Below are 12,798 nucleotides of genomic sequence, written 5' to 3' on the forward strand. Positions count from 1 at the left end.
CACTTTGGAAATGTCTTATTACAGCAGTACAACTGGGCTTCTCTCAAGAAAGCTGCAACCAGCATTACCACAGGCCAAGCAAATGGCTCATCCCAAACAGACATGTTTAGAACTGGCACTGCATTAGTATAACTAAGTTCTCAATGCAACACTTCTACAGTTATATATATATATATATATATAATACAGATCAATGAAACATCCTAGAAATGTGCAATCTGGATGGGCACCTTCAAGGGGAAGGCAACTGGTAAACACCATTAGCAGAGCCTCTGAACCCTCTCCTGTCATGCTGGTCAATGTGGTATCAATGCTCTTATGAGGATAATCACGAGCCTCTTACCCCATTTCACCCCATCACTTCACTGAGCCGAGCAGCCGGGGGGCAGAAAAGTGAAGATGAACACTTTTCCAGCTCCTCTCCCTCTATCGCCATGAATAATTCAGCACCATCCAAGCCTGAGAGCGTTTTCAACTTCCCCTGAAGCATGAAAACACAGCTCAGCTCCACACTGACTGCCAGGAGGTTCATAAGCTCCTCATACCTAACATAAATCCACTCCCGATTATAATAGGATCACATCAGGCCACACAACTAGAGGTTTTGCTGAAGGCACAGGCACAGGTAGTGTGTCGCTCATGATGGCTTAGAGCTGAAACACGTTCATTCCTGCCCCACAATAAACAAGAAGATTATTTATCTGTGAGTGCCACTGTTTTGTTTGTCTGTTTAGACTGCTGCAGCTGTGCACACTACTACTCTCTACAGGTGTGTTAACCTGTTTTGTAAAAACCATGCACTAAAGGAATCTGTATTTAGAAACAAAATCTAAAATGCAGCAAACCGATGGTAACATTAGGCTTTTGCAAATTGCAGAGGAAACTGTTTCACTGATGAAGCTTAAAACAACTTAATTCAATAACCGCAACAGATAATGAGATTAGAGCTGCATTTGTGCTTCATAGATGGAAGATAATGCAGATAATTCAGAAGCAGTCACCACATATTTCACAGAGCATTTGACAAGAGCTGTGACACTCGAGTCTGTGGCCACTTCTAATCACTACTCAGCCTCGCAACCTTCACTTTAATAACTCGTTGTCTGATTGTTTTGGATTCTGAATTTTGGAAACTGGACAAAACCCTTTTTTAAATAAAAAATGCACAATGGCACAAAAATTTGCATTGGGAGTTCTTTTTAATACTGGTGCTTGGCCTCAAATCATATTTTCCCAAAGTTGGGACAGAGTTATTGTTTTAAAAATGACAAAATGTACCAAATCATAGGGCTGCTCACTAATGCAAAAATCCTAATCCCGATTATTTAGGTCAATAGTGTAACCACGATTATTTTAAAAGTGTTACTCTGTTGAAACATTTTAGTTGGTAAAGGCTAAAGACATATAATAATAATAATAATAATAATAATAATAATAATAATAATAATAATAATAGATAATAAAAGACAGTAATACAAAGAATATGCACCTATTGAATGAGAACCCAATGTTACTGTGTGCAGCATTTCTTTAAAATCAAGAAATATAAAAAAAGGAAAGAATTTGGGAAAACCTGGTCAAAGTGCAGAGGATTCCCCCACGGGCAAACAGTTCATAATGAATAAAGAATAAAAGAACGTACCTGTAGTAGTGTCAGTGGTTGATTATCATGGTCCAGTCACATAGAAGACAAGCAAAGGGTAAAACATTAGTTAAAATTGTTTGTACATCACTGAATAGTCAGCTCAATCACTCAGTCTGTGTCAGATGCATTCGTCCTTTTCATTGCGAGTCACATGAAACCTCTGGAGATGCGAGTTATTTATTTCTGAGGGAGGTAAACTAGTAAGTGAATCCAGGCTGTAAGTGGTTGGAGTATCAAAGTACATTTCAAACAAGTCTAACTTTTAAGGGGGTTAGGGTTACCCTGCTTGGAAATACTTGTTAAAAGACAACCTCACACTCAATAGATGATATATCTATGTTGAAATGTTGCTGGTAATGTCCTGCTCAGTGAAGGATGGTGAAGGAAGTGTGTGTGTGTGTGTGTGTGTGTGTGTGTGTGTGTGTGTGTGTGTGTGTGTGTGTGTGTGTGTGTGTGTGTGTGTGTGTGTGTGTGTGTGTGTGGTGGTGTGGTGAGTCCCCAGAGTGGCCTAGCCAAAGGCCAGGCTTAAACCAGAACATCTGTGGCATGATCTGAAGATGACAGTTCACAGATGCTTGCCAGCTAATCTGACAGAACATGAGAGGATCTGCCAAGAAGAAAAGCCTAACTGCCCAAATCTAGGTGTGCAAAACTCGTAGAAACGTATACAAAAAGACTTGAGGTTGTAATTGCTGCCAAAGATGCTTCTACTGAATTAAAGGACAAGTGTTTAGGATTTAGGGGGGGGGGGCTGATGGCAGATATATAATTTAATCTATATTTGTGATTATGTTTTCATTAGTGTATAATCATCTAAAATTGATGACTGCTGTTTTATAGGGAGTGAGTCCTTTTCCACAGAGCCCGCCCTTTTTTCTACGGCAGCCCAGAACAGACAAACCCCCCAAAAAATGCCTTTTGCATTTTTAAATTACTTAAAAGCCACCATAGGTTCTCCTATATGTTTGGAAAGGAAGGAGTGAGGGATATTCAGTCTGCAACCTCACAACTCGAAGTCACAAAATTCCACATGCTGGTCTCATTTTAGTTTTTTTATTTCTATTACTTCGTCAATATGAGTTACTGAGTGTAGATAGCTGGGCAAGAAAATTCTAAATCTAAAAGAGAAATGTTCAACACAATCAACTCTGCAAAAAGCCACTGCAAAGCCTGAATCGTTTTTGATGCCAAAGTACAAAAGGAAGTTTTTCTTTTTAAATTAAATCTGTCCTAAACTAATCAACATTTGACACATCAAACACCAGATCAGACTGTTTTAAATAGAGCCAAGGCAAATCATTTGTGCTCGTTCATTGACAGTAATTTACAAAAGTGAATAAGCATTGTAGGAAGTATGACAAAGAAAAATAACGGTCTTCCTGCTACCAAGGCTAGAAGAGGATTACACTGCTAGAGGGAGATAAGAGATAGTGTAGGCTACTTAGTGTTTAACAAAATTAGCTTAACCCTGATGCACAGTCATCAGGGCCCACTTTGCCCAATACTAGGGAGCATCAGTACTATCAGCCCTAGTTATGTATCCACTGATACAACACTATTGTTTTCAAAATGAGGTGTCTTGCCCTCATCACAGATATTCTGTTCATTAGGTTGGCAATATGTTTTCCAAGGCTGCAGCTGTGGAATACCGTATAATTCTAATAGACTGCTCCAAACTAATGAGGTTGGACTGGTTTCACAAATTCTGGTTTGGTTTTTCACAACAGAGCTACCGTAGGTAATGGCTAGTGGTTGACATTCTCCGTCAAGGTGTCAGGATGTGAGCCAAATTACCTTTTCCTTAAAGCAAAAGTAAAGTACAAGACAAGAAGGACAAATAACAAGGTCAACTTGGTGCAAGAAAAGACAAAAATTCTGTGCCGACACCCCTGCCTGTCTTTTATATTGGAAAAACACTAATTCTGGCCGCCATGCTTTGTGTGTATATGCTTCCGTAGGAGCCATCGCACAGTTTGCTCTCCTCACTGAACATTAAATCTGTATGCTGCACAGTAACTTGTGTGAACAACAGCAGTGTTTTCCACTCTGCAGGGGTTCCTCTTAGAGAAATGTCAAAGAACCTTTTCTTTTCAGCCAAGAAACAAAACTCACTATAGTTCCAGTTCAGAGACTTGGTTAGTTTGGAGTGCATAGCTGAACTTTCAAATAAAACTCAGGCCACAGTCACACTTGATAATTAAAATCTTTTGTTAACGGTTCATTTATAAAACATTACTGATGCATCACTCTTTTGCAGTATGGAACACCAAAGCGATCAAAATTAGTTAAATAAAAATGAGAAAACACCTTGTATCATTATTACAAAATGTTATAGAACAATGGCTTAAAAAATATTTTGAGCCATCCATCGACTTAGACCTCCTTCCTAAGTGGACTTTGTCGCTCTATAATGGGGTCTACAACACATCAGTTGCTCACTCCCCATTCTAGAGTAAGTTTACAGAATATGGTATACACACCATGGAGGCACAGTACAAACACAAAGCAACACAACTCAACTCAGTATACCTGCTCCAACTGCAATCAAATAAAAAACATACATCTTCCACTAATTATTTGTTAGAATTATAACAGTAGAGACAGAAATAAGTTACACTGCTGACAAGTTTGTTTCCATCAGGTAGGGTGGCGTGCAGTGTTATAAACTCTTATGTTCCCTGAAACATTAGAATCTGTTTATTTATATGAAAAGATAAATATCATATGAATGAATAAATATGAACTTACCTTTTCCAAGAAACAGGATTAACTGAGTCATGCTCTGGGCTACGGTTTCCTTTTTTATATTTTGGAAAATTAAGTATGCCTATTCAACTGTTATAACTTCCTGTTTGCTATGTACCATTACACCCAGGCCACACTGGCTGCGTGAGCGTCCTGCTTTTCATTTAGGCAACCATGTTATCAGGTTAGACTGCTGACTGAATCCATTTTTATTTGTTTTAACAAGGTTTTGATTGTTATTGTAGGATGTACCAGATGATGCACCGCTTCATAATGTAGTGTCCTGATATTAAGTGGTCTATGTAGCCATATCTCTAGTGGAGGAAATACAGTAGTCATACCAGGACCCTCAGACAGCTGGTCCACTACAGGCACGCAGCAGATACGCGACGCCTGCGACATGCTGCAGATTTGTGACGCAGTCGTCATGTGCTGCACACAATGTTAGCCAGTCGCTCGATGTACCATCAGCTGGATCCCTAGATTACTTCGGCTGGTTTGTGAGTAAGGGATAGAAAACACACTGCGAATAGAAGTGTTGAACGCCTGTGTGAATGGGTGATTTTGACTTTTTCTGCAAAGTGCTTTGAATGGCCCATTTACCATTTAATGATTACCTGACAAGTCCTGGGGATTCTTCCTAAGTCGATTTATGAACATTAGATTTACAGATTTGCACTTGACACCAGACATATTAGTAATCTTGGAAAGCAGCATGTGCATCAGTTTGATTGTTTTGATACAATCTGTAAATACATTTAAAGGGGACATAGCATGCCCATTTTACCACAAGTTGATATGGTTCCTTGGGGTCTTAATGAAATGTCTGTAACATACTTTGGTCAAAATACCACAAGGATCATATAAAACAGCACCCTTTTTACCCTGTATAAAACAGCCCTCCACAGAGTGACCTGTTTTGAGTGCCTGTTCCTTTAAATGCTAATGAGCCAGCTCCCCCCTCTCCCCTCGCCCCCCATGATTTTAAACGATATAAATTACATATTTTATATGATATAAATTATCAAATATGCATCCCATACTTTGTATTCCCCTTCTGTTGTCCTGGAATTTTAATTTTCCCAATCACATAATTAAATGTCCCCCTCTGCCCATCCACTACAAGCACACAAGCAGACAGGTGGGGGGGGGGGGCTATGAAGACCATCATTTACCCCCGAACCCCGACATTCAACGGGTACAACAACAAGCGGAGAAAGCAGAATCGCGGGCTGACCAGCGTGGAGAAATGCGCGTCCCGTGTGAACAGCCAGGCGGCTGCGCGCTTGAGAACGGCGCTGCGCTGCGCGGCGCTTCCGCGTCCGGTGTAAACCCGGCGTAACGAGTGTGGGGGGGCAGGGGGGATGAGGTGGGGGGTGGGCCAAGGCCATGTAGGGAGACTTCCAGTGTATTGTGACGACACAGTACACAGGAAGCTCATTCCAGTCACTCAAGCATGACGTTTCTGACTTAGAGGAACCATAACAAAACGTGCGACTGTTTTTTTCCCAGAGTTTTTGGGTTGGTAGACATGCCAGATACCCAAATTAACGTGTAGAAGCACTAACAAAGTAGAATTTTCATGATATGTCCCCTTTAACAAATAATATAAGACATGAGAACCTCTTTGCCACTTTTATTTTCTCAGGGTAAGAATGTCACCTGTCTTTCTCCTTTGCTCCACTCACATTTATTACAACTACGAGAGGGTATTGTCACTTGAATGTAAGCATTTGACCTTTTAGTCCTTCTATGACACAGAAGATACTTTGTCTTGGTACTGCTTGAGGTTGCCGGTTAAAAACAAACCATAACTGCTAAGAGTGATTCATACAAACCTGATGGATGCTTTTATTTTCTTCTAAAATGCGTCACCTTTTCTGGACCAGGAAAATCGGTGAACCCATACAGGACCCACTGGATGCAATCCGTCCCTATGTGAATGCGAGTTGATGTTATGACGGCTCTGACAGTTGTTTTTTTCCTATGTACTGAATGAAAGTTCAGATTATCCAGCCTTCTCGAAGCACATCCGAGGGTACAGTTCACATATCTGAGGGCAGGGACTATGAATACAAGAATTTATAAACTATGCACATGGATTTCTAAACCAGAGCCTGAATCCAAGCTGCAACCAAATACCACATCTGTCTAATCCATCTGCTCTCAATACATTTGAGCTTCTACAGTTCACCCAGAACAAAGAGGCAATAATTGGGCTTTGATACATTCAGTACTGTATTATGCTTTGTCACTGCCTTTTTAAAACCACTTGAATCTGAGTTTAGAGCCAACCATACCACATGCAAACAAACCCTGGTTCAAAGCGTCATGCTTTTTCTCAACACATTCCCAGAAAATCAATAAATCTTTGCTCAAAATGTTTTTTTGTTGTTGTTATTAAAACAGATCTGACACAAATCTACAACACACTAATTGAAAGTTGCAAAAGGTAAGAAACAAATCTACTTTAGTCTCAAGCCAACCTTCAGAGCAGTTGGAGAGCTGCGACAGAAGCACCCAATCCTTTGTTTACTTCTCAGCCCTTCCTCTAAAACAGCCGGAATCATCTAATTACTAAGATGTCTTTAGATCTAAATAGCCTTATATGTCTTTTTCTGAAACTCCAACTGTGGGGACAGAAAAATTAGATTTATTTCTGAAAACAAACAGGGTGTTATGTTTGTTTCACAATTTCTCCTCATTAAGCTTATCTCTAAAGTACCTCTTTTCAAATCATAAATAGGACCACAGTAGCTATTTAACAAGTAAATATAAAGTCTGAAAAACAATCACTCACTCAAAATAACCCTAAAATAATTTTTACATGAATAGACAACCACCAAAACACACACAAACACACATTTTTGTAGATTTATCTTAGTTGGCATAATGTATTCCCTAGCCCCTTACCCTGACCTTGACCATCAAAACTAAATGCCTAACCCTTAATCTAACCATCTTAACCATCAAACAGCCCATTAAAAGTGGGTCAGAAAGTGAGGACCGGCCAAAATGTCCTCACTTTCCCAAAATGTCTTTACTCTGGGGGTTGTAGGCTCAAAATGGTCCTCACAAAGATATCTGTACAAGTACACACACAAAGACACACACATCTACAGACAACAAAAGGGAAAGAAGTGACAGAGGACGAGAAAGCAGAGTGACAGGGGATGAGTCAAGTCATGGTGAAAAGAATCAGAGAATGCAAAGACGACTGGCTGACCCATGTACTTCTGTACACTCGAACATCCATGTTCATGAAGAGTCTACATGATGCCTCACACACCCTCATTCTGTAATCAACGAAACTTTAATGTTTTACCTCCTTGTCTCTAACAACGCATTTCTGTGACTTCTTTAACGCTTTCTTGAACGCACATTGCTCAAAAATGCAAAATATGATTTATCACTTTCAATATTACTTTTGTTAGAACATTTTAGATAATTTACCGGCCTCCACACTAGAAAAGACATCTGTAAATGCACTGATATGACCTACTTAGCCTAACTTTATCACCCCGTAGGCCTGTCTATGTGGATTCCTGCAGCTGAGGAAGTTTTCTATTTTCTCTGTCTAGTTTCACCCTTTCAATCAATACCGCATCATTTTTATAGCCACTGGCAAAGGCATTATTTTTACACTTGTAGATGAGGCGATTGCTGCCAGACAATTGTTCTTCCACTGTCTCTGATCCGTTTATGATCGTTCATGACCACTGACCTAAAGTGACTCTGTGTTTATTTTCTAGTTTAATCTGATATCTCTCGTGATCTCGCCAACTTTTTAAAGTGACTTACTTTTATACAGTCAGCTGGTAGCCTTAAAGCTATTTTAAGGAGCCTGTGGTAACTTGTCGATGTGTCAATGTGTGACATGTTAGATGGGTCATTAAATCAGTTTGAGGTTGCTAAACAAGAGACAGCACAACTAAGCTGATTCTGCTAATAGTTTAGCTGGTTACAATGCCATGCAAACAGGCTGTAAATATCTTGTAATTTGGAACTCAAACAGACGTTTACACTCCATGTTTTACTGGCTCAGCATGAGACGATGTTTGTGCTTTAACCATGTTACCAGTAAAAAAGTAGATTAGTATTTTTCCTCACTGAGTGTGTGTGGGCCACATTTGGCATAATAACACTATCAACTGAAAAACTGACAGAGTGTCCCTTGCCTCCGTTCACAGAGGATAGAATGCAGCATTCCATTCACTGATGAGGCAAAATTACAGCACAGTCGTCCTCTTTCACAGACGTTCAGTTACATTGTGACAAACTGCTCAGTGGAGAACTATCCAAGACAAAAAGAAAAAGACTTTGGGCCGAATGCCCAGGCCTCGTCAACGCCCACCGCTCATGGCACAGTCACTACATTTTTTATCTTTGTAGGTCATGTTTTTTGTGTTTACTGGGGTGAGGCATTGAAACTTAATGTCTGCAAAAATATAAAGATAATTTTAATGAATTTTGTCTGACTTTGTTTAAAATTTTCTTATAGGATGAATAGAATTTCAGATTTGTTTCACTCAAGCTACCATCATGCTGTAATACTATCAGTAAAGTGCAAGATCATTAATGTGGCCATGACAAGATCCAATTTGCCAGCTGATTAGAGACACTATTTTTCGCTATTGGTCAAAGAATCATCAAAAAATAATTTTTGATAATAATATTCAGAGGTACTGAAAACCTACCTTCTTCATAATTAAGTTATCTAAAAACCTGAGAAAAAACTAAAAGACCTTCACATTTACTTGACTAGCTTACTGAAAACTGCAGAAATTAAACTACACATTTCTGTCACTACATTCATGTTGCTATAACTTCATACTTTTGTACTGTGACCTGAATGGCTCTTCCCATAGGTATGAAGTGGTCACACTCAAATGTTCTGACCAAATTTTATAAAGCCTGCAGCCTCTTTCAACATCAGACATACAGGAAGGACAACTGCAATGGAGGTCAATTCATGGGCACATGAAAATACCTGCAGGCTCAGAGAAATGCTGGCATAAGCTTTGAAATGGAGCTTGCCAAAACTCCACACAGGGTTCCCACATATTTATGTATTTTTCAAGGACTTTCCAAGCCCTATTCCCTCAAATTCAAGGACCGATGGCAAAGTTAACTGACTAAGAATTAGAATTGACAGGTTGCTGTGACAGTGTAACAGTTATGGCAGACTGTGTTCTCTCATCTTCTCTAACACAGCAAAACAATACATAGTGTAAGTTCAGAGATGGACACAGTGACCGTTGAGGAGCAAGAGATGCTGAAAGCAGCGCATTAGCCTACATGTCAAGTAGGAATAAATATCGAAATTACTTTTTGCACAAAATATAGAAATTCAAGTATATAGTCTGTGTGATTTTTCAATTGTATTTTTTCAAATTCACAAACTTTCAATGACCTGTGGGAACCCCTCTCAACCGATTTGAGTTAACATTCTTTAAGATTTCCTTTCCCATAGCATCGTACTTTTGCTCAAACATGGCTCGAAGTTCACGGCACCTGTAGATGCCTTCTGTTGCAGTTTCATCTGGGGAGAATCCAGGACTTTTTCCATGTCTAACAGCCAGGCCAGATGTTGTTTTTTTTTCTTTTCTTTTTTTTAAAAAGCCATAAAGTCAGTAGTTTGGCTCCTTTCAAAGGCCAACTGTTGTGTGATTCAGTGGATCTTTTCAACAAATCTCTATTTTATCACCTTCCGTACTTAAAGGGATAGTTTGGCCAAAAATGAAAATTCCCTCATTATCTACTTACCACTATGCTGATGGTGGGGTGGGTGACGTGTTTTGAGTCCACAAAACACTCTTGGAGTTTCAGTGTTAAACAGTATTGGAGCCAAACCCAATAAAACCTAAGTAAATGGTGAACAAATCTTCAAACGTAAAAATAAAACAACAGAAAAAAACATAGAATCTTGTGGTGTCATACAAGTGTCTGTAAGCCCCGAGTTTCAAATTCTTCTAGGAATGAGGTTATTTACACCATGTTTTTAGCCGAAATGTCTGCTGTGATCCACGTGCGAACATGGCTTGAGATGAGGATTATCATTTAGGCTCAAAACATGGTGTATATGAAGCCGTTTCAAGACAAATTTGAATGCCGGGGCTAACGAACACTTGGATGCCACCACAGGAGCAGTATGGAGGCATTTTATGTTTTTGTCTGTTGTTTTTATATGTTTGAAAAATAGATCACCATTGACTTCAATTGTATTGGATTTGGCTGCAACGCTGTTTACCCCTCAAACTCCAAAAGTGTTTTGATTACTCAAACACTTCACCCACCCCTTCATCTGCATAATGGTGAGTAGATAATGAGTGAATGTTAATTTTTTGGTGAACCATTCCTTTGACTGTATATTTAACCTGACAATGCAATCCAATTCCATCCTACAATGATCTCAAGTCTCACCGACTGCTAAACATGAATTGTTAAATACAACCCACCCCACCTCCAAACCAAATACAGACAGATCCAGGAGTAAGAAGTACTTAAGACAACAATGGCAATGTTACAACAAACTTATTATCCAAGCATTACCTGTATACACACCCAGAAGACACTGCAATAGCATTCCTATTTTTGTGGGGACCTGATGAATGAACAGTAAGTCCTTATTGAATGTTCTTTAGCTCTGGTTTGGTCCCACACAACTCCTAAGTGACAATCTGGCATATTCCCTGCTGATTGCTCCATTGTGTTCACCAGCCAGTTGCTATCTTGGTCTCACTGTTATTTAGTGCTTGCCAAGTACACCCTGTTTATTTTTCTTTTGCTAGAAGCAAGGTTGATCCGTTTGGAAAGGTTCTACCAAATGACGCTAGCCACAAAACCAAATCAATGAGCCAAAAGAAGCTACAATGCTCAATAGGGCTGAAGAGATCTGAGAATTGGGTTAATAATTCTCTCTGGCTTTGTCAGTGTGAGTGCCACAGTTCACATTACTCATAGCTATTTGACTCATGATAAAAACATTGATTAGTGAAGCTTCAACAACCTAAGGCTTGCTCTTATCTAATATTAGTTTCCGCTATTCATGGCCATAGAACATTAATGCTAGTCTTAGCTTAATGTTCTTCATGTAACTAAAAAGCCCATCCAATTTATAGAGCCATTTCAGCCATTGTATGTGTAAAAAATTATTAGAGCAACAATGTCCGTCCCCATCCATCTCCCTCAAGTGGACCAGTCCTTTAAATGATTCAGCATGTGCAAAAAGATTATTAAACCTATTACACAATACATTTTGGCCTGAAGACCAACCACGACACCCTGGCTGCAACTGGAAGCCCTACATCTGGAGAACACCTTTCTTGCTGTGGAGCAGGGTGATAGCGGTTCATTTTGTGGGAATGGTTCTCACAGACAGGGAGAGCAAGTCAGTTCAGTAGTTACTTCTGTAGTTTAAAAAAAATGGGTACGAAAAATTATGGTGATAAATTTGTCATAGCAGAGGGTTTAATTAGTTTGTGACTCTACCAGTTGTGTGAAGGCTAATCCTGGGTTTGAGCTTCCTCATCATGAATTGCCAGACTTACAATGTAATTTATGTTCATTAACCATGCTCAATAAAATTGTAGTTTATCTGTTAAGTGTTTTCTTATTTGTTTGTATTCATGCATGTAGGTGAGTTTTTGACAATGCATGAGTAGCCTTCATTTTATAGGGTTAGGGTATATGTAATTGAGATTACTGTAAAGACCAAGATCAGCCTGTGACCCAAGCATTTCATTGCAAACGACTGCTTAATGTAATCGTTGTGCATATGACAATAAACTCTTGAATCTTGAATCATAACTTGTTAACTTTAATAACGTAACATCTTATTATAGATGTACATGTGACAGCTTGTACTAAAAGGAGGCACTGCAGGTTCAAAGCATTGCAAATACAGGAAATATACGGCACGTTGCTTTCCGTGTTCTGCTCGCAGTTCAGAGCAGAATAGACAGATAATTATCTTTCAGCACAGTTTCAGTGTTTATCTGTCGAATATGTTGCTAACATGAATTACTGTAGGATACCCTTTTCAAAATAAAAGCACTCCAGCTTTTCTGCGCACAGAATCCATTCATTTGTTTTTAAAGTAGTTTTATTGTGAAATATTTGCAGGAGCGGAAGATGCACGGCTTCATACTGTATAGTACTGGTATTTATTTGAGTACACAGAACTACTTTTAAACAAGGAAATACTGTAGTTATACTAGAAACCTCTGATAGGCTGTAGTTATATTAAAAGTTAACGTAAAGAAACTTCAGGTGATCGGCTCTCTCTCTCTAGTTCTGTCTCTCTCTTTCTCACACACTCACTCACACATCCATGGTCATTTTCAAGGTAAACCCTATGTAAAGACATAGCGCTGGTGGTAGAAGCTCCGCTGCAGAACCGAGGCTGA

At 39.3% G+C, this 12,798-nt stretch overlaps 1 protein-coding gene across 5 annotated transcripts in view; it reads right to left on the minus strand.

The window, feature by feature from the left end:
* thrb (thyroid hormone receptor beta) overlaps positions 1-12,798 on the minus strand; it is a 109,843-nt gene that overhangs the window by 83,599 nt on the left and 13,446 nt on the right. Inside the window, exon 1 of one of the 5 annotated variants that reach the window (XM_035182169.2) lies at positions 344-1,400. The exons of the other annotated variants lie outside the window; for them this stretch is intronic. The gene's annotated coding sequence lies outside the window, so the exon portion shown is untranslated. Of the gene's footprint in view, positions 1-343; positions 1,401-12,798 lie in introns of those variants that run through there. 5 annotated transcript variants of the gene reach the window in all.

The sequence above is a fragment of the Hippoglossus stenolepis genome, chromosome 17 (assembly GCF_022539355.2).
Source record: "Hippoglossus stenolepis isolate QCI-W04-F060 chromosome 17, HSTE1.2, whole genome shotgun sequence".
NCBI classification, from domain to species: Eukaryota; Metazoa; Chordata; class Actinopteri; order Pleuronectiformes; family Pleuronectidae; genus Hippoglossus; species Hippoglossus stenolepis.